We start from the raw sequence: 25,963 nt of genomic DNA on the forward strand, positions 1-25,963 counted from the left end.
GAGTAGTCTATGCGCAAGATAAGCAACATCAAGGTCAGTGTGAGCTCAGGAGCACCGTGGTCCCGCCGTGAGCAGCTGCGGAACGGGAGGTCCTTGGCTTAAGTCTTCCCTCGAGTGAAATGTTTAACTTTTTATTTTCAGACAATTATTTTGCGAAGCTGCACACGTACACAGAGCAGTATTGTTTACATGATCGTGTGTCAATTATCAAAGTTCAGGCACTCACACATAATCAACTTCACTCTCCAAAATTCCAGGACATGCTCAGATTTGCTTGGACATATGTAGGATTTGATGGACTACACACGGAAAAATTTGAAAACGTTAAAAACATGTTTTGACAGAACACAGGGAAAACTGTGCGACTGCGAAACTGTTGCATTCATTTGTTGCAATTTATGCGACAAACTCTTATGGGAAACCTAAATCGAGCTAGGTGGAAGAATCTTTTTACTTATTCGCCAAGTGTACAAGTTACGCACATGCCGTCACTAGTGTCGTATAGAATACATCAGACGTGTTATCCTGTGGAGGAATCATTGACCTATGACCTTGCGATCAAATGTTTCCGGTTCCCATTGAAGAGGCGCGTCCTTTCGTCTACTAATCGAACGGTTTTGGGGTGCGATCGCAAAACAAAGACACTAAACATATTACAGAGAACAGAGACGTCAGTGAACGAACGGACGGATCACAACTTTGCGAAAATAAAGAAATTAAATTTATCACTCGAGGGAGACTTGAACGAAGGACCTCTCGATCCGGAACTGCTCCCGCTAACCACGGGACCACGGCGCTCCTGAGTTCACACTGTCCTTGATGTTACATATGTTCCGCATGGACTACTCAGTTTGTATATTTTGCTTATTTTTTTCATAGTTTCACACAACTTCTTCCTGTTTTCTCAGTTGATCTGTGTTCAGTTTTTTAAGGCCTATCCACTGCGCCAACTTAAAACTAAATCTGAGGGGGGTGCGATGGGGAGGTTCCCTTGTGAGTAACCTCTGTGGGCTATGAATCCGTTACCTTGAGTGCGAATACACGATAACATTCGACCTGGAAGAATCTCAAAGCAGCGCACATGGAAGACACTAGTGGGGACAATAGATAGGTGAGGCTATGTGGAAGTACAGGTCGTCTGGCGGGCGTACCAGGACAGTCCGCGCTGTGGCTGGATGGCGCCATGGTTAACGAAACTGCCTAGTAAGCACGAGATCCTGGTTTCGACTCCCGGTCCGGCACACAATTTCACTCGGCGCTGCTGATTCTGTATAAATTTCCGATGTAGCTGATATCATTATTTCCTTTCCTCCCTTTCCTTTTCTCCTCCCTCCACCTTCAAAAGAATTGTTCAAATGGCTCCAAGCACTATGGGACTTGCCATCTGGGGTCATCAGTCCCCTAGACTTAGAACTACTTAAACCCAACTAACCTAAGGACATCACACACATCCATGGCCGAGGGAGGACTCGAACCTGCGGCCGTAGCAGCAGCGCGGTCCTCCACCTTCGATTTACATAATACTGTCCTTTAAATTCTTAGAATAATACCTTTAAACCTGGCGGCAGTGTAACTTGCCGGACACGGCACTGTCGCATCACTGATGTGTGCAAACTACCCTCAAATTTTACTCTATGTCAATTCCTAATACTTTCTTAAAATCAAATTTCGGTTGCCTCCCAAATACACGAGTGTCAGTCAGAGCTTAAACATCGACGACACAAACTACTATTTGGCAACTTTTGGTCCTCAGTTTTAACTGTGGGTTCCTCTTTCTGTGCTGCTAAATAATGCACTTGCTATCTCCAGTAACGTGTTTTTGTCCAAGGTGGAGTGTAGGGACAGCTGCTTGGCAGGTCCGGGAGCAGTGTTTGCTGGCGGTCGCTTTTTCTGTAATGTCAGAGGACGGCCTTCCCGAGAGCGCAAGGATCTGTGGGCCGCTAATTAGGGCCGAAACTGCGCAGATGTAATAACGAGCAGCCCGCCAGCCAGCAGGCTTCCGGCGTGAGGGAACGGGACTGGCGGCTGCGGCACAAGTTTAAATGAGCTGCCCGACAGCCGCCACGACGAGGCACCACGACCAGGCAGCGCGGCGACCATAGTCGACTACCGGCAGCAGCCAACAGCCGGCAGCGCGACGGCAAACGCCCCACACACCCACGGGCCGCGGCAGCACGCAGGGGGCGTCTAGGGGATAGCCTTACTGCTCCAACTGTGACACGAAAACTCAGGCCAGCCGCGACACGTGTCTGGACGCGTACAACAGCGCTCACGCGAGGCCAAATAACAAAGAAACAGGAACCAATCAATTAAACTCGGATTTGGAGAGATACATTTCGATAGGCATAGCACCACAGCAGTATAACTGTTGGAACACGTCAGGCAATACTGACCCCACGACTGATCTTGGAGGACATGTTAAGGAACAGCAAACCTACGTTTCTAGCATTTGTAGACTTCGAGAAAGCTTTCGAAATGTTGACTGGAATATTCTCTTTCAACTTCAGAAGGTGGCAGAGGTCAAATATAGTGAACGAAAGGCTATTTACAAGTTCTACAGAAACCAGATGGCAGTTATAAGAGTCGAGGGATATGAAAGGGAAGCAGTGGTAGGGAAGGGAGTGAGACAGGGTTGTAGCCTCTCCCCGATGTTATTCAATCTGTATATTGAGCAAGCAGTAAAGGAAACATAAGAAAAATTTGGAATAGGAATTAAAATCCATGGAGAAGAAATTAAAAATTTGAGGTTTGGTGACGACACTGTAATTCTGTCAGGGACAGCAAAGGACCAGGAAGAGCAGTTGAGCGGAATGGACAGTGTATTGGAAGGAGGGTTTAAGATGATCATCAACAAAAGCAAAACGAGGATAATGGAGTGTAGTCGAATTAAGTCAGATGATGCTGAGGGAATTAGATTAGAAAATGAGACACTTATAGTAGTAGATGAGTTTCGCTATTGGGGCAGCAACATAACGATGGTCCAAGTAGAGCGGATATAAAATGTAGACTGGCAATAGCAAGGAAAGCGTTTATGAAGAAGAGAAATTTGTTAACATCGAGTATATATCTAAGTGTCAGGAAGTCTTTTCTCAAAGTATTTGTATGGAGTGTAGCCTTGTATGAAAGTGAAACATGGACTACAAATAGTTTAGACAAGAAGAGTATAGAGGATTTCGAAATGTGGTGCTACAGTAGAATGCAGAAGATTAGATCGATAGATCACGTAACTAATTAGTAGGTACTGAAAATAATTTGGGAGACGAGGAAATTGTGGTACAACTTGACTAGAAGAAGGGACCGGTTGGTAGGACATGTTCTGAGGCATCAAGGGATCACCAGTTTAGTACTGGAGGGCAGCGTAGAGGGTAAAAATCGTAGAGGGAGACCAAGAGATAAATACACTAAGCAGATTCAGAAGGATGTAGGTTGCAGTAGGTAGATGAAGGAGCTTGCACAGGATAGGGTAGCGTGGAGAGCTGCATAAAACCAGTCTCTGGACTGAAGACTACAACAACAGTACCAGAGAAAGTAAAATATTCAGGTGAAGTGAAAGACGTATATCGCAAAATGTGTTACATTAATACTTTCTAATTTTACACAAAATACTCAGGTAGGGCTGATGAGAAGAATATGTTCATTACGAGGTTCAAATGTTCAAATGTGTGTGAATTCCTAAGGGTCGAAACTGCTGAGGTCATCGGTCCATAGACTAACTTATGCTGACAACAACACATACCCTTGCTCGAGGGAGAACCTTCGGTGGGAGGGGCCGCGCAATCCGTGACATGGCACCTCAAACCACGCGGCCACTCCGCGCGGACATTACGAGGTGTTGATGTCTTTTTCGATGGACTAAATGTTATTTATTGTGTTCTCTTCTTGACTTCTTTATTCATCTTCTTGTTTCGCGATTCACTTTCTTTGCAATTATTCTCCCCACCTTAACGGAACGAGGTGTTTGCATCTTACTTCCGCATTTCTAACAGAAAAAGCGAGAAACAAAAAAGCATCAATGGTGTGGTAGCATTTGATCATTATTGATAAGTTGAAAGATTTTTCAGTATATCACTATCGCACTGTAGGGCAGCATTGGATAAAAAAAAATAATCATATTGATTTTTAAACATATCAATTCATTTACACTACAGGATAAAATGTTTTTTTTTTTTTTTGCTTTTCCTACTACTGAAAGTTCATATTGCAGATTTAAAATGCATTTGTAATGGGAGCGGATTATAGGAATGTGTAGAGATGGTCAGAAAATACATGATTTCATATCAAACTGAATTTTGTCCACCAGGGCACATTATGCGTTTTGAAAAGCTGCTCTTCAGTTATATTTTCTTGAAATAACGATCCCACAGCTACAACAAACGCCCAATAACGATTTTACAATCAGAGGTGTGTAATGGTGTGTTTTAAGCAGTTTATTAGGGCAGACAAACCATAAGTCTAGAACCTTCATGAAAATGCTGTAGTGAAACAGCAGCCGTAGCTCCATGTTTGAGCCTTTCCGTATTAATGTATTGTCGTGGAACTGTAAGTTTTAGTGACAGTCTTAAACTATAAAGCTATTTCAATTTTGACTATGCGGACATTTAAGTTTTCATTAGCTCAGCATGTGAGTGTAACCACGACACAGGTTAAAAAAATATGGATCTACTGTTCCCGAAAATTGGTGTTGACAAAGACGCCAACACTGTACTGCGCCATTGATGGCAGTTCTGAATCGTATTGACAAATATTTGTGAAGAGGGGTTGGGGAGAAAGAGCTGGACAGAGGGACCAATGTTTACAATTTTGGGGAAGAGAAAACAAGAAATATAAGAGTTAATGTAATTTTTTATTGTTCAATTGTTCTGTTCTGAAGTACAAAGTTACGTAAGACGTAAGCCTCCAACGAGTCACTTGAAACAATCGAAATCCTCAACGTATGATTTCTTCAGAAAAATTTTTTCCAGAAAGTTTTCGGGATTGTGCATACATTTAACATATTTTTCCTCAACAGCATCGTCAATGGCTATCTTATATAAATTCTGCACATCTGCAATTATGAATACGCATGTGTGTGTCATGTTTGGCCGTGTGTGTCTTGTAACTGAAAAATTGTAACTCGCCAACAAGAATAGTAGTAATACTGCGCGATAAAATCTCATTTCTGTTTGCTAATACAACTTCCATACATCGAAGGCATTAGCGAAGGATGTTCACAAAGCCGTGCTAGAAGTAGCATGTTTTGGGCACTATGTTGTCATATACACTCAATAAATGATAGGAGTCTGTTCAGAAGCAGTTCCTCCTTGTGCTGCTATTTGGACGGCTGCTATGGAAGAAATAACACTTTGCCAACACTGTGCGGTTGCCACGGACCAGGGAATACAGAGCCAGAGGCTTTCAGTGGCATTTAGAACGGAGGACAAAACGAGGATATGGGAGAACTCTCATTCTGCTCCTATCCGACAGTTTTGCTGTTAAGTACAGAGCTCTGGGCGAGAGTTTATCCCTCACGCCACTGTTGCCGGTTTCCAGCTGTAAAGATCAAACGACTTCTAGTGAAAACTACTGAAGGTACTTTTGAAATTACCAGATAAACCTCGTTTACAAATTTACGGGTGAATCCGAAAAAAATGTCTAGAAATTGGAAACTTCGTTAATCGGTCTCGTCGGTCTTGTCTTTTCCCAACCTATAGTTAGGTCACCGACACACTGTAACAGCTTATTACGTAACCAAACAATTATTTATTGTACTGGATATTACATTGATAGATACTGGACTTGTTTCGCTCTTGCGTGAAAAACTTTGTTACTTGAATATGATGTCAAAAACAAACAAGAACCTAGCTAAAGAAGAAATAACTATTGACATTTTACAGCTTAATGAAGATTAGGAAAACAAATAGGTATGCAAATTTATTAAGAGGTCCATTGTGATTCTTCTGATTAATCGACACTGGCCTCCGTAACAGTTCCATCACAAACCATTTCGTTATAAAACTTCATGTCTGAGGTTGGCACATACTTCTTGGCAAACCTCATGAAATCTGTATGTGTCTCATTAACTGGCAGAGGTATTTTATGATGTTTTTCCTCAGAAGAAGTAGTTTGTGCTTTCTTAATGACGAAATCAGGCTAGGGAGCGATAATGATACAATATAGCGAACCACATGCTTATGTGCAATGCGTAACTCAAAGAACGGATAAACAGTTACTGATTAGATATATATTGTTAACATTAGACCGAAACAGCCTATGTAGGTGAACAAAATAAAAAATTAGTTACTGCGCATGAGTAGGAAAACCAAACCCATAACGTTCGGACACAACATTAGTACTTTTCTACTTGACACAGCTATGTCGTTTAAATATCTGGACTTAACCTTGCAAAACGGCGTGAAAAGAAACGAGTGTATGTGGATTGTGGTACGAAAGGCCAATGTCAGAATTCGGTTTATTGGTAGAATTTTGAACCAGTTTTAAAATGAACACACTGCAGTTTGACTGGATTGTTGTTTACTAAATTACGACCCAGGATTCGGCCATTTATGCCTTTTTCAAATGGTTCAGTTTATCTAATTATTAGCATAAAAGGCTGAAACCTGGGTCATAGTTTAGTAAACAGCAATACAGTCAAATGACAGTGTGTTCATTTAAAAAGTCATTCTAAGACTGTTGCTCGGCAACATCAGAAACTGTTTTGGATAAGTGTGGTTCTTCTGTAAACGAGACCGCATACAGGACGGTAGTGCGACCGATTCTTGAGTACTGCTTGCGTTTTTGGAATCGACACAATGCCGGATTAAAGGAAGACATCCAAGCAATTCAAAGGCGAACTGCTTGATTTGTTACCCGTAGATACGAACAAGACGCAAGTGTTACGACGATGCTTCGCGCAATGAGATGGGAATCTCTGGAGGGAAGGCGGCGTTCTTTTCGAAGAACGTTATTGAGCAAATTTAGACAACAGATATTTGAAGTTGACTGCAGAACGATTCTACTGCCGCCAGCATACATTTCGCGTTAGGACCACGAAGACTGGATATAAAAAATTACGGCCCACATGGAGGCATACACATTGACGAACCTAAATATTATCACCATCTGCTTAACAGCTTGTTTGTCCATCTTTGGAACTAATTACATCACCGATACTGCGTATCACGGGCCGACAGTTTCTTCGTAGGTTTATGGAGCTGTGTCTCATTAGATGTCTAAGCACAGTTCACGCAATTCACGTAAATAATGGGCCACTGATTGCGTACGTGATGTGGCGTCCGACAGCGACCAAAATGGATTCCATAGGACTTACATCAGGCGAATTTGGTCGCTGAGACGTCAATGTGAGATCACTACAATGCTCCTAAACCACTGTAGCACGGTTCTGGCCCCGAGACACGAACAGATATAATGCTGAAAGATGACATAGCCGTCGTGGAGGACATCAAGCATGAAGAGATCGTTCGGAGCTGTCAGCGTGTCTTCGCGCAGGAGAAGGTCTTCCAGAGCATAACACTGCTCCCGCCAACCTTCGTCGTGGAGCGCTGCACGTTTCGAACCGTCGTTCACCTCAGTGCCGGCATATCTGGAGATAACCAGCAGCCTAACGTATCAAAGATGTGATTCACCCGAAGAGTCTACACGTTTCCATTGATTGACGGTCGAATCTCGGTGAACCCATGCACCTAGCAATCGTAATTGACGATGTCGTTGGATCAACATGTAAAACATTAGGGGTCGTCTGCTGCGGAGCTTCATGTTCAACAATGTACGATGAACGGCCTGCTTCGGAACACTAGAGCGTGCTCTAGCATTGTACTCTTTAAGTAGGGATGCCACATGTCATCATCCAACCAACGTTACATAGCTGACAAATCTCTGGACCCCATGTTCCGTGAAGAATCGTGGACGTCCAGCCGTTCAGCTCTTAGTGGTTCACTGTCCTACTTTCATGGATGCTCACGACAGTAGCATGTGGACAACTAACCAGCTTCGCCGTTTAGGAGATACTCGTTCACATTTTCGGAATAATAAGAAGCTGCCCTTTGTCTTCTCAATGGATATCCCAATTTACAGCCCACAACGCCACTTCGCGGCATCCAAAATCGCAGTGGGCAGTGATCATAATGATTCGGCTTATCAGCGTTGACATTGTTTTCCCTCAACCTATTTGCGAGTAGAACAGCAAAGAAAACTCGCATTTGCCCTCTTCCAGGCACCACAAGTTTGCCCGCAGAGTAAGTATGTTCATGTGGATGCAGATGTAGAACATGTAGTCTAAAACTAAACTTTCTGTAACATCAACCACAGCGAACTTCTTGTATGTATTTTACGTGACAGAATCTGATTGTGCAATGAGTAAGCAAGCCCCGAACACGTGTGGTCCTTGCCCTAAACAACTGAGTTCGACAAGACCATTCCGTGTGTTATTCTGAATTGGTCCCTCATTCAGCATGTATTCAACGCGAATCCCTCGCCCTCAACAATGTCACAAGCGACTCACGTATATAAGAAGTGTAATAGAACAGACTTGCAAAATTACGTACCACTATTCTTAACATTGGTCTGCTGCAGAAGTCTTGAACATGTTCTCAGTTGGAATATTATACATTTTCCTGAGACGGAAAAGCTTCTGCCGACCAGTCAGCACGGTTATAGGAAACATCACTCGCGCAAACTCAGCTTGCTCTTTTCTCACATGAAGAAACGGCAACAGGCAGATCCTATATTTCTAGGTTTCCTAAATACATTTGACGCGGTGACTCACTGCAGCTGGCCGGCCGAAGGGGCCGTGCGGTTAAAGGCGCTGCAGTCTGGAACCGCAAGACCGCTACGGTCGCAGGTTCGAATCCTGCCTCGGGCATGGATGTTTGTGGTGTCCTTAGGTTAGTTAGGTTTAACTAGTTCTAAGTTCTAGAGGACTAATGACCTCAGCAGTTGAGTCCCATAGTGCTCAGAGCCATTTGAACCATTTTGAACCACTGCAGCTGGGTAACGAAAGTACGATCGTACGGATTATAATTCCAGATTTGTGAGTGAGTGAAGGTTCCTTAAGAAACATAATCCAGTAAGTTGTTCTCGACGGCGAGAGTTCTTCAGAGACAAGGATGTCCTCAAGAGTGCCCCAGGGAAGAGTGACAGGACAGCTGTTATTTTGTATACACACACGTGATCCGGCAGATATGCGTAAGAACAATCTGCGTCTGTTTCCTTATGAGGCTATGGTGCACGGGAAGGTGTCTTCGTTGAGTGACTGTTGGAAGATACAAGACGACTTAGACAAAATTTCTAGTTGCTGTGATGAATGGCAGTTAGCACGAAGTGTAGAAAAATGTAAATTAAAGTAGATGAGAGGGCGGAAGAGCGGATACAGTTTAAGGGCACTCTCTTGTTCTTGGGATGGGAAACTGCCCCTAAAGGCGAACGAAACAGCAATGACATGTGAATACTGAAGCCAATGCAAACAACTGCATTACAGACACATAACGTGTATCCACAGGACATTGGCCTGTACTTGACAAAGTGTCATGGTGATGTCTCCATTGGCAAAAGACTCCGGAATAGCTCACCAATTCGGATCTCCCGGAGGGACTGCCATGGGGGATGTGACAATGAGAAAAAGCATCAATAACCAACGAAAGGGTATTATTCAACAAGTTGGGCGTGCATTGTCAGAAGCTTGAACGTGATAGGGAAGCTAGAAAATCGTGAAAGGGATATGCAAAGGTAATATCAACAGCAGCGGAAAATGGTATAACGGGAGTAGGACTCGTTATCAACAGGAAGACAGGACAGAGAGTGTGTTACTGTGAACAGATCAGTGATAAGATTGTTCTCCTCAGATTCAATAATAAATCAAGACCGGCAACAATAGTTCAGGTAGACTTTCCGACGTCGTACGCTAAAGGTGAAGAGACAAAGAATATGAGGATACTGAAAGGGTAATACAGTACTTAAAGGGAGATAAAAATCTAATAGTCATGGAGGAGTAGAATGCAGTTGCAGGGGAAGGCGCAGAAGAAATGTTACAGGAGAATATGGTCTTGAAAGAAAAAATGGGACAGGAGAAAAACTGATTGAGTACCGTAATAAATTTCAGCTACTGTAACGTTTTGTATCCCGACAATATACACTGGTCAAAACAATTAGGAGATCAGTTGAGGCATCTAGGATCTGAAGTATTGTCAGCAGCAGAATGAACTAAAACGGTTCGACATCTTTCTGTCGGTTCTGCGGAGTGGAGACAACTATATTACGGTCACCGATATATTGGTAATAACGGAAAGTTGCTGCAGAGGGGGTTGGTGTTGACTTGTGTTTACTCTGTCAAACGAATTACACAAGCAGTTCGGTTGAGATATTGTAGTGAACAGATAGTGCAATGCAACAACAACGTAACTTACCCGAAGCTGTGGCATGGAGAGCCATAGGAAGGTCGGAAGTGGGGGAGACACAGAGGGAAGTGGCTGCAGCTATTGCAGTGTCCCAAAGTGTAATATCCGGGACCTGGACGCGATTTCAGACAACAGGAACCGTTAAAAGAAGTAATGGCCAAGGTCGTCCGCGGTTAACATAAGCAACAGACGACCGTTATCTCCGATTAAGAGCCCGTCGAGACAGGAGGCTGAATGCAACTCAGCTGCAACGCACCCTCCAGGCAGCAACAGGACGCGCAATATAAACACAAATAGTCCGAAATCGACTTCAGGAATGTGGCCTCTACTCACGGAGGCCTATGTTGTGTGTTCCATTACAACCACCGCACCGTTTAGTCCGCAGAAACTGGGTGGGGGAACATCACCATTGGAGTCGTAACGAATGGCGCCGGGTGCTGTTCATAGATGAGTCAAGATTTTGTGTTCTGCCGGAGAATCGTCGTTCCCTCATCTGGAGAGAACGTGGAACTCGGAACAGTCCTGCTTATGTGCAGGAAACATCACCATGTCATGGTGGTGGACGAATGGTATGGGCAGGAGTCAGTATTGGCAGACGTACGGATGTCTATGGCTTCCAGAATGGTGCTTTGACTGCTCAGGGGTATAGAGAATAGATCCTTCGACCTTTCGTTGTGCCCTGCGCTGGCTCCATAGGGGATGGATTCCATCTGGTGGACGACAACGCTCGTCCCCACAGAAACCGCACTGGCGGACAACATGCTTGAAGCTCAGGGAATTGAACGAGTGGTGCGTCCAGCTTGTTCACCGCACTTAAACTCGATTCAGCATGACAGGGTTGCACTTGGCAGACGCATTGCAACCAGACCAGCACCTGCCACAACGGTTGTAGATCTGGATATTGCACTCATGGAGGAATGACCAAATATCCCTCAAGAGCTGACTGATAACCGCATACTGTCCATCCCAAGCAGGTGTGTAACTGTACTGGCCGTCCAAGGTGATCACACATCATATTAGAGCGCAACGAGAGTGACTGTTTCATTATTATGGTAGCCCCATGGTGCCTCGCTCTACGTAAGGTCCATGTAAACATAAAGTAAAGAATTGAGACAGGAAAATATCGTACTGTATCATACACAAATTACAATTGTATCCGATATCTGAATAAAATACTTTAACATATGTCTATTGTGTATGATAACTCACCCGATAGCCTAATTGTTTTGAGCAATGTACTTCATTTCCTGTGGGTATTTTTCCAGTCCACCGTCTAGGGAGCTTTCCGCGCTAGTGGAGAAGCAGGCTCACAAGTTTCCGAATAGAGGGCCCGTTCACTGCAGCGACAAACCCCGCTGCGCTTTCGCCGGCAGCAGTTGAAGAGGCGAGCTCCAGCTAGCTGGAAGCGGGTTGGATGTGGGGTGGGTTGTAGTGGGGGGAGGTGGGGGTGGAGACAGTGAAGGTGGCGGCTGCAGCGCACGTGCTTGGGCGCCATAATTTTGCGTTACCAGCCCTCCACGCCACGCCACGCCACACACTGCGCCGCCCTGCACCGCGCTGCGCTGCCTAACTTGGCGCTGACTCAGCTGGTGGGGGCAGACTCACGGGTGCGCATTCCGCCAGAGCGTGATAACAGCTTCCGCACTGCCGAGCAGCATTGTTTTAGCAGCCCCAGTCTCAGCGAGAGCTTTGGTTTACCGCAGGTAGTTCTCTCACGCAACAGAGCCGACACGAGGTAAGTTTAAGCAGTGAGGACGCATATGGAGTGCTAAGGAACGTGGAACGTGTGGAGCGTGACGCGCTCAAGATTTTCATATCTACGACGAAAGATCTGCTGAAACGCTGGGAATTTGTTACCGCAACTTCCCTGTTTAACTGTAGGCACCGAAACCAGAGATTTCTCGGGGAATGCAAAGGAATTGGGCAAGGGTGGATAAGTAGGACATTTATTTGCGTTCTCTGGGAGACTGTTGCAGCCTAGTAGCGAACATTTAAAATCAATCAGACATACCTCTTCGGTTTTGTCAGCGATTCTTATAGCGATAGTTGCACGTGGTTCTCTTCAGTGAAATGTTTTGTGTTTTCCCTACGTCCGATGTGAGGCAAGTGACAAATTCATGGGTGAAGTATAATAAACTTTTTTCTTTCATTGTTCCCAAAAACAAAAACGTAGTGCATTAACAGATAATTTTAAAAGTGGGGCAACCACACATAAATAGTTATACGTGATTGACTGACTGACAGTACATACAGTAACTGTTTTTAATACAGATGTTAAAATTTTTCATTACAAAACTGATGCAAAATCCAATAGTTTTATATTCAATAATTTCAACACATGTATCAATCATTGTACTGGATTAAGCTTTGGGGAACGTGGAGGCCAGAACATTCGACCTCCAGTTACCTGGAAACACTTCATGCAAATATTTATGCCCATTCATTCCGAATTGTGGTGGTATACCATAATAACTGTCGCCAAATACGAAGTGGAACGTCTTCTAATGCTTAAGGCAAAATATTCCAGAGAAACGTACGGTACAAGGATCAACGAAATCTTGAAACTGAAGGATCCTTTCAGTTAGTCCAGCAAGAGGTAAGGGTCAAAAAGTGCTCTTAAATGAGTTGAAATGGCTCCAAGCACTATGGGACTTAACATCTGAGGTCCTCAGTCCCCTAGACTTTGAACTACTTAAACCTAACTAACCTAAGGACATCACACACATCCATGCCCGGGGCAGGATTGGAACCTGAGGCCGTAGCGGTCTCGCCGTTCCAGACTGAAGCGCCTAGAACCGCGCGGCCACCACGGCCGGCTCCAGGTCACAGGTTTATGTCAAAGCGTGCCTGATAGCCACTTTCACAAACGACATGTCGTTTGTGTTCTGACCGACAATGGCTCTTCTGGAGTTTTAAAATATCTTCATGAATGAAGATTCGTCAATTCATATCATATTATTTATAAAATGTTCGTTATCTTTCACTTGGTTCAAACGCGAATACTCGTAGAATGCGGTCTTCTGGCCGCTGGTGTTGAGTTAACGCGTAATGATAGAGATGCAGTTCTTCGTCGTGGAATACTTCAACAACCATTCTGAGACATCTGGAAACGTCTTGGAATATCACTGGTCCTTCGGAGGTGACTGATGAGCGGTTTCAAGAATCGCATGTTCTGTTTGCGGAGTACATTTGCTCTTTGGAAGACCTCTGTCGCTACTTGTGGACGAAGATCTCCTTTGCTCCAGGCAAAGGAAAAAATTCTTATTGGGATGGCGCGTTTAAGGGTACCGTGCAGCATACGCAAAGGAGCAACAGCTTAGCTATCTGATGTACCGAGCACCAAAAGCGTATCGATGTATTCATCGTTTGTGTACTCGATTGTGAAAGCACCCTACATGACCTTGACAGAATTAGTTATGGTTGGGCACTGCGCTGTCAGTAGACACATAAATGCAGTTTAATGGATTCCACTGTCAACTGATAAGCTGTTGTCATAGCCAATTTCTGTCATGTTTTTAAACGACGAGAAACATGGAACAGCCGTCTACATAAAAATAGAGGAACCTGACGACAATTCGAAACCATAACGCCGTAGTGGACGTAGGTTTCATGTCCCAGCAGTGTACTCACTTAATTATGACGGTTGCTAAAGTTGCGCGCATTGATTCACTCTCCTCTGTACATTCGTTTTCATACATTTTTCAAAATGCACCCAACGTGAATTTGCTAGATAAAGTTTTTTCTTGAATCTTGATAAGGAATCGCCTGCCGACCTCCAAGTGCGGAATTTTCTCTTCACCACGTATACGTATTAAAGCGCTGGCGCCTGTAACTTTGACGCTCAGTAGCGCCGTTGAATGATGTTTCCGGACAAAGGTTCCCATTCTATTTTTCTTCCTGAAGACACATTGTACAGCCCCTCAAAGGTTTTCCTTGTAATTTTGAAGCACCACTTTTTCACGTCCTCGTTGTCCTGGAACCTCTTCCCACCTAATGCCTCCTTCAGTGTACCAAACAAATGGAAACCACTAGGTGCTAAATGAGGACTGTAAGGTGGATTAGGTAGTACTTCCTAGCCCATTTTGTCGATGTTTTCAAGGGTTGGTTGAGCAATATGAGGACGTGCGTTGTGTTGCTGGAAAATCACATCTCTCCTCTGAGATCCACGACGTCTCTCTCTCTCTCATGGCTGGTTTCACCTTGTTTAAAAAAAAATCCGAGTAGTATCAGCTGTTCATTGTACGCTGCTCTTCGAGATAATCACAAAAAAACTGGACCTTCAGCGTCCCTAAACGCTGTCAACATCACTTTTCCTGTTGATGCTGGGTTTTGAATTTTTTATTGACAGGTCAGCTGGTGTGCTTCCACTCCATGCTCTGTCTTTATGATTCTGACTCATAACAGTGAACCCAAGTTTCATTAAAAGTTAAAATTTTGTTGAGGAAGTGCTCATCTTCTCTTTCATAATGTTCCTTTAGCTCTGTGCATACTCTCAACCTTGTTTCTTGCGTAGCTGCGTAAGCTCCTTTGGGACCCGTCTTGCACACGTTTTGCGGTACTTCAGCTTGCTATGGATGATGTTATGAACTGTAGCACTACTAACATGAACCTTATCAACTATCGTTTCCACAGTCACATGGCTGTCGGCACGAATAATGTCATGAATTCGACTTTCAAGTGAGGGAGTTGAAACTGCAACTGGTCAGCCAGAACGATGTTCGTCAGTCACTGAGTCGCGACCATTTTTGAACTGCTATACCCACTTGTAAAAACTTGCACGATTCATACAACCTTCAGCATAACCTTTTTACATTCTACATGATATATGCACTGGTTCCTCGCCTTCAGCAAGTAAAAAGCAAATAAGAGAACGTTGTTCAACAAGTGTGGACGTTTCAAGCGGACTCGCTATCTTGAGGGGTATTTTACAGGTTATAAACAAAACAATGTTAATACATTAGCTGATCAGAGCTCATCCCAGTGATGACAACTTGAACCCATAAAAGTAACAAACTTGCCCTACTAACAGTTTTTCCCCAGACCAATTTGTCTCTTTAATTATTGAATGACTCTCGTATATAGGGCAGCTAATTGTTATACGTCTGGTAAAACGTTGTAGTTCTGCCTTCGAAACCACCGAAACCACGTGTTTGTGTATCGCCCAGGTAGTGTAACTTCCTATTCACGAAACATTTGGCGTAATGGCGTTCAGTCGGACATAGTAGATACTCGCCTGTAATTTTCTCGAAATATGTTACCCTTGTTTGAGTGGAACCGAATTGATAATGTGATATTTTATAGAATAAGTTTTCCATAGCGTTAGTGTTTTACCAACCTTACGGAAAGCTGTGTTTCTCTTATTACACGTGGATGTTAAGATCCCATAAAATTATTAAAATATGACTATGCAACAGGCTTTAGATGCTGTAAGAAAACAAAAGATTCTGTTTGCTACAGCAAGCAAACGGCTCAGTGTCTCAAGAAAAAGAAAAAACTTGGTGTTATTGAGGACATGAAGATTCTTGGAAAATTCAGATATGTACTGAACCAAGAGAAAGTGGACAAACATCTTAATCATATTTTTGACATGGGACGAAGAAATAAGTCATATCAGTAACTGAGTTACACCGTTAGACATTTCATTTTTCTGAGCGGATTGATCTACCACACCCATTCAATAGAAAAAGAAAAATGTGGTGGGCAAGGATAGGATGCGACACTTTAGGAAGAGAAATTCAAACATAAGCCTTAGAAAACCGGATTCCACTACATCTGAGTCTTATTTTTCCTTTGGTCTCTCTTTGCCCACTTTGCCCTACTTATCTGCCCACGAGACAAAGTGACCATTCTGCAAACCTCCACTTACGTGCACTTTTGTACCACAAAAGTAGGATTTGATTAACGATTCATTGTTTTATAGTTACAAAATCTATGTATAATGATCAGATACGTTTCATATGCTTATGTATGCCATGATATCAGAGAAAAGAATATTTCTCTTACGATGGCAACTTTACCCAGCTTTCCTCTGTACCCGCTTTCATCCTCTGGTAAACTATACATACATGGGTGCATACACGTGGGCGTCACATATTACAGGAAATTTCCTTATTTTTTTTTTATCTGCGCATATCACAGGCACACATATGCACACACTTACTCACGAAATTTCGCAAACACTAACAGTAAATTTCGAAGTATAATTTATTTTGTACTTTTATCATTTTGTTTTATATAGGAGGTATCTGTGAGACTGCTGTTTCTCCTAAAAGTAATGGGAACCACTGCCGATGTTATGTTTTCTTTACTTTGCTCCAAACGATTGGACATTACAGTAGTATGAAATTAACTAAGTCGGTGGGATTGCCCTGTCGTTAACAGAGATTGAAATTTTGCATTTAGTAATATAAAAATTGTCCACTGTACATGAGAAATTATATTATTTCCAGACAGCTGGCAAGCGAAATAGCTGTATGGCTTGTCGGTACGGGTAGGTGGTATTGCACGTAGTTGGCCTAATCTGGAACTGAACTAAGTCACGTCAAAAATGAAATGCAATGTAGCTGATCCTTGATTTGTTCTCTTTTCAGGCTGTTTCTCACAGCGGAAAAGTAAGGTTGTAGAAGAATCTTAGAAATCGCTTTGGTTACATTCCGCAAAATCTGGAAAACACCAGGAACAAAAGCTCAATAGCTTTGTGAATTATTTAGATTCATCAGGGTGAGTTACTTCATCTAGACAATCTGGAATTATATTGGAAATATGTGTAAGATTTTATTATATAATTAGGTGATTTATAGCTGAAACAACATGGAATGAGCTGCAGAAAAATTTTAGTTTAATTTTCCACTACGTTAAACACTAAATATTTAATAGAGATAGATACTGAAAGAGCTTTGAAATTAGAGAAATGTAGCTCAAATCCAGCTCTCTGTGACATGATTTAATAAATTTTTGGAAAACGTTATGAATTCTGTCAAAGTCGAGCTCTCCTATAGACATAATGAAGATTGAAAAAAGTGCTTTTGTCTGTGTCTTACTGGTTGGTCAGAAACCGTCTGAAAAGCTTGCAAGAGTGTTGCAGGTAATTTGTGCCGAGAAATAACCGTTAAGAAAAAAGTTCTACATTTTTCACCAAGTTCATTAGTATTGAAGATATCCAATCAGGTGGTAGAAAGCTCAAATTTAGGCCGCCCGCCAAGTAAAATTAGTGTCACCTGTTCTTATAGCGTGGATGATAGCGCACGAGACTGCCCAGTCTTTGGCTTGGGTTGGAGCCTGCTTGCGCTCCATCTCTAATGACCTCGTTGTCGACAGGACGTTAAACACTAACCACCACCACCTTCTGTGGAGGGCCACTTGGATTTGAGCGAGCAAAGGTCTTATCGGCTAACTTCTGTGCTAATTAACTCTGAAACGGCGCAACATATCTAATGTTACTCGTAACAGTTATTTCTCAGCTCACACCCACCGTGCAACAACCTCACAAGGTTTCCAGACTGTTTCTAACCACCCTGTATATCACAACAGTGAAAGATTGTTTGCAGAATTACGGAAGAAAATTTAATGACCGTAAATTTGCAAATAGGTTGTGCAACACTTGCTTCGTCCTCAGTTGTGTGATGGCTTACCATAGACCTTCGGCGCCATGATGAAGCAATGCGATGCTGAAGCTTGTAATTTTGATCTGAAGTATTTATATTTTGTTTCAAAGTTATTTCCAATCGTTAATGATTATCTGCAGATCATTCTGCGTTAATGTTGGGGTACATGTAAGAATTATATTTGTGGAAAGACTGGCTGTTAAGCCAGCAGCCAGCCCTGAAAGTTACGGGCGTCGAACGGGACCCACTGGGGCGATGCCGCTGAGTGCCCGCCAGGAAGAGCGTCGGCCAATAAATAAACTATCAACTGCTCGTGCATCCTTGACTTTGCCCACCACAATACTCAAGGACCGATCTGACGCACGTACCACAGAAGACACAAGAGTCTGCGCTTCCAGAAAATAAATACACAACAAATCTGGGAACTATGGATGAAAGGGAACAGGCAGATTCCATATTTCAGAAAAGTACTTGGCAAGGTGACCCACTGCAGACTGTTAATGAACGTACGACAATAAAGAATATGTTGTCAGATATGTGAGTGGGTTGAAGACTTCTTAAGTAATAGATTCTGTATGTCGTTCATGATGGCGAACGTTCATTAGATAAAGGAGTATCGTGAGGAGCGCTCAGGGAGGTGCAATAGGACCGCTGTTGTTTTCTATGTACATAAATGATCCGGCGGACGGGGTTATTTGCTGATGATGCTGTTGCGTACGGGAAGGTGTCGAAGATGAGTGACTGTAGTATCAGACAAGATGACAGACAAATTTTCTAGGCGGTGTGATGAATGGTACCTAGCTCTAAAGGTAGAAAAATGTAAGTTAATGCGGATGAGTACGAAAAACAGACGTGTAATGTTCGGATACAATATTAGTAGTGTCCTTCTTGACAAAGTCACATAAATATCTGGGCTTAATGTTAGGACTGTGGCTGGGAAGGCGAACGGTCGACTCCGGTTCATTGTTTGATCTGTAGTAGAGACCGCATATAGGTTGCTAGTGAGACCTGTTCTCGAGTACTGCTCTGTGTTTGTGGTCCATACCAGGTTGTAATAAAACAAGACATCGGAGCGTTGAGAGACGGGCTGCTAAATGTGTAACCGGTAGGTTCAAAAAACGAGCAAGTTTAAGGACTTGCTTAGTTTCAAGTCAAATGCGAATGCTTGGAGGGAAGGTGACATTCTTTTCGAGGAACACTATTGAGAAAATTTAGAGAAAAGGCATTTGAAGCTGACAGCAGACCGATGCAGCTGCCGCTGGCACATATTCCGTGTAAGGACTAAGAAAATACGATAGGAGGAATTAAGGCTCATACAGAGGCATATAAGCAGTTGTTTTCCTGTCGCTATGTTTTCGAGTGGAACAGGGAAGAAAACGACTAGTAGTGGTAAAGGGTGCCCTGCAGCACGCATCGTACGGTGGCTTGCGAAATATGTATGTAGAGGTAGATGTAAAATATCGTGAACTGTCTTCATCAGCCAGTCCGTGTTGAAATTGTTTAGCGGATGTACTTAAACAGATTGACACCTTAAACGTGGATTCTGATTAGCAGAGGATAATCTCGAAACACGTAGGTAGATGCTGACTGTCTATTAATCTATGCTGTAGGCGGAGTAAACATGAGCACAAAGCTGTACTTGGAATTTCAGTCGATACTAGATGGGTATCATTAAAATGCCTCTTCGCTTGTGTTGAAAGGTAGGCGTTGAAAGAGTTTTTCAAAAGGTCGAGACAGTCAAGAAGCTTAAAGTTCTGCAGGGTCTGACATCTGCTTACTGAAGCGCAAACGGCTTGCTCTTGCGTGACAGAACTTTAAACTACTTCTGAAAATTCGATGTTACGCCTGACATGAAAAGCTTGATGTTGAAGTTCTGTAAATAAAAAAAAAAGAGAAAAGAAGGGCTTAACGTCCCGAAGACATCGATGCCATTAAAGACGTAAGTTCTGAAGGCGTCGAGAAGTTTAACAAGCTCTTTGGCGATTTCCTTTCCCACCCAAACGAAATAATATTCTAGGATATTTTCACTTAGTTGGTCCACTGATCGCTCTGCCCAAAAGTGAAGTTACTAACAACCCTAAAAGTAGGGGGAAATTAGATAAACTGTGCCCTTATAAAACAAGAGATGATCAGTTACTTTGCAACTCGTAAAATTAACTTTACTGAATTGACTTGTTGTATAAATCAATTTAATTTAGACAATATTTGGAACTAGAATAGAACATTCTGTTAAAGCTGAATTGTAGTTAACATGTAAACTGTGACAATTCTCAGTTATACCTATTTATTAGTGTAAAATAGATGTACAGTCATTCTCACAAGTATCCAAACGACCTGAATCGCATTTCGCGTGATTCGCATGCAACCGGCATACCGCAACTGTCTAGGAGCTCCTCTAATCGCTCCTTGGTACAGTCATTTGACTATTGAAAATGGTTCCAACAAGTCACCACTAGAAAACACAGCTCTGTATCGCAGTAACTCAAGATGTTAAGTAATACCACGATGCTACTAATATCAGGGAACACCTTATCACACATAAGACTGTCCTTAAGGCTTGTAAGCTCACATTTATTACAATAAATGACGTACCTGAAATGTTACCACTCTCATTATTACGTCAGATAGGTAATGCACATAATAAGTTCGTCGTATTCATGATTTCCTCTTCAATGTACCATGAAGTACTTATTATTTTACCCAAAATGACATTAGAAATTTAAGTTATCCACGAGCAGTTAGTTGAGAATATGTATGAACTTCAAATGACACGACGAACCGTCTCGTTCTCCATATGGATTCAAACCCAGGTCAGGCAGACTAAGCAAAGATTTCGTGACTGACGCAAACTAACAGTCATTCCTGATTAGGCATACAGAGAGTGATATACCTCGATTTTAGACAGTATCAGTTAGCAAATATCAACTTTAAATTACATAACGCAAACATTTTTAACGGACTCGAATTCCTACACAGCATCTATTGTCCCTGTTAACGAACTACGAGAGATGTTAAATATTGCTTCTTCACAAGTGACTTACATGAAAGGCCGCGAGCCAAAGCTTTGTGTTGGACAGGAATTAGAACCCAGAACCTAATCAGATTGATATCGAAGCACAACCAACTGTGACATATCAGATTTCTTTGGCAGTAGCTAGATGTTTTAACTGAAATTACGAGACGAAACATTAATTTTTTCCTTCCCAGGACTCCAACCCTGCACCTATCGCTGTTATATTCTAGAGGAAACGATCGTAAAATAAGGGTTTGCTGCACCAGTAGCGACATGTGAGCATGTTTGAACTAGAAATAATATGACGAAGAGTTCAGTGCTCACTGGGAATAGAGCCCCACACATATCGTTGTTGCCTACACACAAAGAGACGTCAGCTACCGAATTTTTCTCCTCCAGCAGCTCGGTATAACATCTTTAACTTACAGTGATCTCGCAAGTAGTTCTGTGTCCCACTGGGTGTCAAAAACGTCAGATATCGTTAGTGTTGACAATGAATGAAAAAACATTGGAAATCAAAATTATTATCCACCAGCAGATAGGTGTTCTCATGCTAGAGCTTGATAATACATAATGAAATCTTTAGTGTCGGGCCAGGATTCGAACCCATTCACGCGCAATTGTGGAGATGTTGAGAAATCTGCAGTTTTGAACAAACAACAAATTGTAGCCGAACTGTATTGCCATGAACGGAACAAATTCCGCGTTAAGGGCGGTCTGAGTTGCATTCTCAGTTCTGAACCAATTTTATCGACATACAGAAGCTCAGATAAAAGATGGAATAAGTGTCCTGTGACCCTTGCATAGAGTTGGTTTCGTAACTAGAAATAAATAACTAGTATAAGAAAGGTTACTGGTGATAGAGTTTCTACATGTCGCTACTCCAGACCTTATTGGGTTCAACCTAACGTCTACTTGGCAGGGAAGGAACATCATCTTCAATGTGAATTTCAGACCACACTGCCATTATATCTTCTTCACTTGGTGTAGTCAGAAGAGAATGAAATCTTTCTCTCCCTATCTAAAATCATTGACAGAAGTGGGAATCGAACCCAGACCATAGGTATGAGCAACGACCAGCAGTCCAACAGACCACCAAACCCTCTGATCTGTGACTCATTTTTCTATCGTAACGCCGTTGCGCCACACTGGATGAGATTTCTGACACACAGGCTCCCTGTAGTAAATTGCAGCATGTTCAGTAAATTCAGTTACTTGGTCAACCGCATCACCATGAACTAGCTGCCTCGGCTACCCAGTGCATACATTTTATTTTGTAATCACCGAAATAAAATCACATAACTGCCACCTACACACAACTGCCAACAGTGTAGAATGCAGAAATTTAAATAGGAAATGTTCCTTTCCTCTTGAGCTATTTCATTGCGCTATCTGTTTGTAAAACACGTCGTGCAGCGCAAAATAAAAGCTGTAACTGTTTCTTTCAGAAGTCTACACCCGGCCATTTGCATTATCTCGCAGCGCTGTGCTATGCAGAAGTTCTGGAGGAATTGTTGTTCAGCTCTGGAGCTGTTGTAGCTATTTGTCAGCTAGTAGCGTCTTGCACCATAGATAAGATCTCGCGAGTTCGAATATATTTACTGCTAAATTTCCTTAAAACGCAATTCTGCTGTCTGCTGAAGTTACCAATCTAATAGAAATTTAAACATAATTCCCTTCACTTCTCAACCCAAAATAGTCGCATGTGGAAAAGGGCTAACTTCTGTGACATTTTGTTCTTTTCAGGTTTAATAGACAGCCAGGCAGCAGCTGCATCTCGAAGCGTTTGTACTATGTATGGGGAGAGCGCATCGTGCCCAAATACGTCAGAAAATTATTTTCTACATTAGCTGTCGTGTGGTAGTGGTATTTTTTCTTCTTCAGACATTGTTTGACAGCTTTAACTCAGAACAAGTTTTCTGCATGCATGTAATCAATAAACTGCATGTTCATCACCAGACTGTTATAGATAACATCAGAGAATTTGCATATATTGTTGATGATTAATTTGGCTCTCATGTTTACTATTGTTTCAACAACACTAAAGGAAACCTTACGAAAACTGTGAACTGTATGATAAGAAATGAAATAAAACTACCCACGATAACCTTACGACGAAAGTCAGTTTTAATAAAACTAGTATCTGTACACAAGTATGCCTCCATCGACACGAATTAGTAAAATACTACTCACTTACATTTTGATTGGGTCTGTGTTTAACTGGTATGCTCTGTCATACTCAAGAGGTGTGAAAATGTAGCATTTTATAAATATAGTTATGCATTACTAGAAACCCAATATTTGCTTGTCAGCAGCGGAAAGAGGCGTTACCTGTTGTGCAGCATTGTAAGTTTTTCACCATTGCACTATGAGCCGAAAGTATTTTCTTGCCATTTCCTTATTGATGTTTGATCTGACTACTTGTAGCTCTTTCACAGAAGGGGTAAAATCACTGGAGTTAGTGAGACTGGAACTGCTAACCATAACAGACGCTTTCTCACAGGTCGGCACGTTACCACAGAGCTGGCGAACAGGTAGGTGTGTGAGCTTCTTCTTACGATGCCAATAGTGGCTAGAACTCATAAACCGCTATCTGAAGGACGAGATTAGTTGCGATTTCCAACTGCAACGATTTTCCTGGGTTGAAAACCGTTAGTTTACAATCTTTTGTTACACCTCAAGCGATTATAACTGATTATTTAATGGTAATGACAGGTAAAGTCAAGTGATCTTTGAGGCTTAATTCCGTGCACGCAAGGAAGTAACTCGTCGGTCACAGAGTTGCCAAACATACATTGCCTTGTTGCCAAATCTCAGTTACAGTACCATCAGGAAGAAGACGAATGGATGTGATCCTACAGCGGGCTGGGAAGTGACCATAGCTGGTGTCTCCAAGTCGCAGCTGCTATGGCCTGGAATACGTAATGCGTCTGATTCGCATTTCTGTAACTAGGTTTTAGGGACTGGAGCGTAGTTACTAATAATACACAGAATTGACTGCAAACTAAGCATCATAAATCACTAACTCTCATAGTTGTTTTTATATTTCTTTCGCAAGTGTACTCAAAACTAAGAAACTCATTCACAAGCGTTTTCGTGCCTCGCCGATATTCGAGCACAACAAACAGATGAAAATAAGAAAAGAATGTGTGTGTGTGTGTGTGTGTGAGAGAGAGAGAGAGAGAGAGAGAGAAAGAGAGAGAGAGAGAGAGAGAGAGAGAGACAGAGAGAGAGAGGGAGAGCGAGAGAGAGAGAGAAATAAAAAAGAATGAGAGAGAGAGTGTGTGTAAACAATTGTTGCAAAATTATTGAATCATGGTATGTAAAGAACTCTTTCATTTAAAATGACATGTTCTACTTCATTATGAAATGTCGTATTCATGATCTATGTAACAAGAATTAATGTAGTCTAGTCTAAGTTAATCTAATCTAATCACATCATATTCATGACTAGCCATGAAGTGTCATAAATTACCGAAATTTTTGCCAATACCAGTAATCAAATTTACACTTGAAAATAAAAGACGACAATTTATGTAATAAACCGGGACTCCTATCAAGACCATTTCGTCCCTGTTAGCTAACCACGAAAGATGTCTGATATACCTCCATTCTGAAGTAACAAAGTGTGCATGCATTTAAAGATGAAGTGCAAGATGTGAAGTTCTGTGACGGAGATACGAACCCAACACGTAATCGAATGTTAACTAAGAAAAATCAAATGTTACGTATCGGTTTTCCTTACGAGCTGCTAGGTGTTTGAATCTAAAATAAGTATACAAACTTTTGTGCCTAAGCGACAATCTAACTGCACACCTACCGTGCATCCACGAATATAGCTTAAGTATCAGTTGCTTACTCACCAACAGTAAGATGTGTGCGTGTTTGACCAGAAATAACGACACTTATTGCGACTGTTGGCAACACATGAACAGACATTAAAAATGCACGTTAATTTTCACTAGCAGGTGGTTGTGCACTTGATAGGGCTTGAAATGAAATTATGAATATTTTTGTACTGAATTCTTTGGAGGAGACCTAGAGAAGATTGCAGTCTTGGGAAAAAGAACGAACAGTTCTGAGAGATTCAGATCCTCGAAAGAGGAGATACGAATTCGAATCACAGACCAGCACCAAATTTTTCAACATCTGTTGTTTAATCAAGTACAAGTAAAATAAGAGACCTGTTCCTTTAAATGGCTATCGGTTCATCAAATAAAATAAAATTTTCTAATGTTAGTAAGTTTACTGGCGACTGTATTTCTGTTTGCCATGACTTCCACTATGTCATTTCCCAACGTAAACCGACTCTGCCCAGTTGGTAATGAATGAACGCGATGTTTAATGCGGATTTTGGATTATAACGTCTTTCTCTTGAGGTTACCAGAGGTAAAATAAATCTGTTTCTGCCTCTTAAAAGTAAATTCCTGAACCCACGCAGTGAACCTGTGATAATTCATTCCACCAGACCATTGTGGCGGCGTTTCCCAGCCTCAAGAGTGTGCTGAAACGGATGATGTGCTTAGCTTACGAATTTAGTCACGGTGGAAAAAATGCTAGTCTATTTAATGGTTAAGTAGAAGCAAGCTTCTGACGCGGAGATTATGCTATTCTCATGTCAGCAGGATGTAAAGACTCTTCTAGGCATCATAGGCTCGAAGTAAAGCCATTTTGAATTTTCACAAATTGAGCAAATGTCTTAGTTCGAGAAAATCCACTGTGAAGTCTGAAGTTACCGGATAATTCCATTATTACCGTCATTATTACTATCATTTTATTCATACCGCTGCTGGAACACTCGTGCTTGAAGATCATTTAATACCTTTTGGTCACTATAGAAATAGTTTCCCAAGAACAGGTTCTTTCCCTGTCTACGGAATCCTTTTCATGTTAATATCAAACATCGGCAGTTACTCGTAGATTACATTAAAACTAAAGTAATTGATTAAGACGTTACT

The sequence above is a fragment of the Schistocerca serialis genome, chromosome 4 (assembly GCF_023864345.2).
Source record: "Schistocerca serialis cubense isolate TAMUIC-IGC-003099 chromosome 4, iqSchSeri2.2, whole genome shotgun sequence".
Lineage (NCBI taxonomy): Eukaryota > Metazoa > Arthropoda > Insecta > Orthoptera > Acrididae > Schistocerca > Schistocerca serialis.